Below are 3,831 nucleotides of genomic sequence, written 5' to 3'. Positions count from 1 at the left end.
TTTTGTTTTTTCTCTGTTTCTCAATGTAATCTTTGATGCCACCTGTTAGATGGTTTCTTATTAATTACTTATACTATCATTAGAATACTTCAGATGTTTTTTATTGAAACTTTGTGTTATATTTTATATCTTGATTGAATCACTCACGGTCACTCGGAACTGACTGCTGTCATTTTCTATTGCAGTTTTGCTTATCATTATTCACATTGCGGTCGTTCGCTGTACATTATACTTCTCCTTTGGTGTTTTCTTAACGTGTCCTCATTTGTTTTGCATTGTTTGTGCTTTAAACCTTTAAATACAGAATTTATTTAAAAAAAAAAAGTTAAATTAAAACCTCACAGTTAAAAACATTACTTGCATGTCATGTCACACCATAGTTGCATCAATGCATTTATTTTTGCCCCATATTAATTAGTATAAAATCTGTCCTGCTGGTTTTGGATCTCAATTCTCATGGGAAGATGCTCTTGCATTGATCTAGAGTGTTTTCTTGCAAGATTTGTACTCTTTGTTCCCCAAGGAATCTTGTTGGAAGGATAGTGACGTCACACTCTGCAATGCATAAGACGAGGGTTAGTTAGTTTAAGCAATTCCAAATTTCAAATAAGACTGCCACCTCAAGGGCCAACACATTCCCTAAAGCTTGATGACCTGTGAACAGATCCAACTCTTCATTTTCTTGATTTGGGCCCAGAAAGCAAGTCCAGCAATTGGCATAAGAAAAGATGCATTTCCATTCTTCCTTATGATGAACACTTCCTTATGATTAACAGATGAAGTTATTTGATGACCACACCCCATCTGTGGCTGCCTGACCACAAGCCAGAATATGAACATGTTTTGTCTTGTAATCTACAAACTAGCTCAACTAAATCAAAATCAATTCTTAGAAATCTGATTGTAGAAGTTGAACCTTCTTCCCAGCAAAACCATCACTTCATGCGCAGTTGGAACCCCAAATAAATCAAGTATTCTGATCAAACATATAATTCACAAATTCTGTATTCCGCAGGGCCAACACAAAAGAAATGATCCAAGTGATGAGTTATGGAGTTACTGTCAATTTACTCCTGAACTACTGATTCTAAAAAGGGACTTGGGGGGGTTGATTTAATACAGACAAATTTGTGATACACAGGGGTTGATTTACTAACCTTATAAACACGCCACAAACAAGTATACACCTCTGTAGTGTGTTCCCTCCCAGCATGATCTATTGGTGGAATCTAGACACCTTTGTAGTGTGTACACACCCAGCAGGTGTTTTGTGCAAAGCCCTGCATGAATTGCAAGGTGATGTTGTGTAAATGAGCTCTACATTGTGTTGCTTGCGTTGATGAATGCAGGAATGTAAATGCATGAGCTAACCATTTTTGTCTAAACTGTGAAGCAGCATTATATATGCATCATGTGCATGATTTTTCCATATATGGCATTAGTGGAAATATGCTTTTAGAGACTTTTTGGTTGATAAATACGTTTTGCTGTGTAAACATCACACGCACCTAGTGCGTGCGTGTGTTTAGGTTAGTAAATCACCCCCACAGTGTTGTTGTTGTGTGGTGTAGGGTGCCAAGACGGAAGCTTTTTCTTACTAAGAAAAACATCTAAGCCCTGCTACATTTTGCAAAAACCTGCATCAAGCCTGATCAAAGCATGTGGGAAAATGTGTTATGTCCAAGAATTAACTTTCTGGCCATAATTCCAAAAAGTATGTGTAGCGCTCACCCCGGTAGGAGCCGCTGATTATACCGGGTTTTTTTCTCCTCCTGCACCAATGTCCCGCCCAAATGTGGATCCACAGCACACCAACACATCTTTGATTGATCTATAGCAACGTGACTTACAAAATCAGATATGAATAATTATAAGAAAATGATCATAACAACAATCTCAAACAGAATGTGTAGCAACAGGCTAAGGCACTCTGCAACTCAGTAACTGCAGCTATCTGCTGTCAGCACTGACGTATGCAAGGCCAATTGTCTTTAAATGTCCTCCCTTGAATGGGGTGTATGTCCCTTTAAGGTTTCCCTTTGGCAATGCCCAACCCTTCCTAAACTACTGGCCAGTAGTGGTGTCCTAAGCTAGCCGGCGTTGGGGCCCTTACTGTGGTGCAGGTATGAACAGCAAACAGGTTGTCAATGTGGCCAAAGGCCTCTCACCAATCCTCAGGTCAGTTGGAAAAGATGAAGGCTGCTAGACGAAGCTGGACGTCCTCTCTCTCTCTCTCTTCAGCTCATGTATGGGGAGTCGTCTGGGTCCCTGGTAGGATGTCTTCACTCATCCAGGATGTTTGCAGTCATCTCGGTTGGCTCCGTCTGGCTCTCTCTCTCTCTCTCTCTGGGCTGGCTGGATCACCCCGGCTGCTGGTTTCGTCCGTGCGACTAGGCATCGACGTCCTTGCGGTAACCGCGTCACCAGACCTCACTTCAGGCATTCGATCGGGTCCTCTCTGATTCAGCAACTCGGGTCAGTCTCTCTGTACACCGCTGCACAGAGCCTGTGTGTCTCGGTATGTCAGGTGTGACCACACAGCTCTATTCACACAGTCCTAACCCACACAGGGTTACACAGATCGGTCCTCCTCAGATGGCTGTCCCTGACTGAGCGCGTACAGCAGCCACCGCCCCTAAGTCTCCTCCTCTCTCTGCACAGCCTCCTGGGAGTTGCAGTTTCAGAGATCATTCATGCAAAATGTTCCAGTCTCTGCTCTGCACTCCAACCCCCATAAGTCTCCGCCTCCCGAACACACAGAGGCAATTCACCGTTCACAGTCCGGAACATGAATCACAGTCATAGCACGTATATACATATATGTATCTATCGAAGGGCTACATATGTTTGGTGCAAAAATAACACCGTGCATCACCAGAAGAACACCATACCAACAGTGAAGCATGGTGGTGGCAGCTACTGACTGGCTCCTTGTGCTGTGTCTTCCTTTCCCAGTCTGACCTCTACTGATACCTGATCATATTCAGGTGCTTACACTGTTTATATTAAACAATGTTAAATTATCTGTTAATGAATACAGAGCTGCAATACTTTGTGTTTTATCTTGAGCTGCAATTCAGCTTTAAAGCCCGATTTTGGCAATCATCATTTTCATATCTTAGCAGGACTTTAGTAGGTGTTGACCTCTGCTCAAGTAGTCATTTATTATCTTGATACCGTCTCAAGTTTTGATGGATTCCTGATGTATTTATGATTGGAAAATGTCTTTAAAACTGGAGTATACCACATTTTTGGCCAGTCCTATGTCTGTTTTCTATAATAAAGCATTGAACTAATTCAATATAAGACTTTAGTATATAGTAGTTGAAACATTTTCTGGAAAACAATGTATTGTTCCTACTCACCTATGTCTTAATTTCTCTGATGTTCTGGATTTTTTTCACCACATAAAAAATTATCAAGAAATTACTCAAACGCTATAAAGTGCAGGTAACAGCTTTTGCAAAATTTGTAGACGCAGCTTGTTTCTCCGTCAATTATTGGAACAATGGCAGTAGAATCTCAATCAAAACCAAGTTTTCATGATTAGTGAATTGTATTGGTACAGCAGGGAAGTGATACCTGGCATCACAATTGGGAGGGAAGCCAGGCAGTAGAACATCCAATAATATTGTGTTATGAATATCTGTGTCTCCCTAGCCAATCACTAGGAGGTTCATGGCCAGTGGTGCATGCTTGAGGAAGACATAAATATTTGGGGCTGACCTTGTGAGAGAGGAGGGTGTGTGTTGTGATAAATATTTGGGGCTGACCTTGTGAGAAGGGAGGGTGTGTGTTGTGCTGTATATGTATATTATATTTAATATAATA

Source organism: Nanorana parkeri, unplaced genomic scaffold (genome assembly GCF_000935625.1).
Source record: "Nanorana parkeri isolate BGI_ZX_2015 unplaced genomic scaffold, ASM93562v1 scaffold1404, whole genome shotgun sequence".
NCBI lineage: Eukaryota > Metazoa > Chordata > Amphibia > Anura > Dicroglossidae > Nanorana > Nanorana parkeri.
This window is presented reverse-complemented; position numbering follows the sequence as displayed.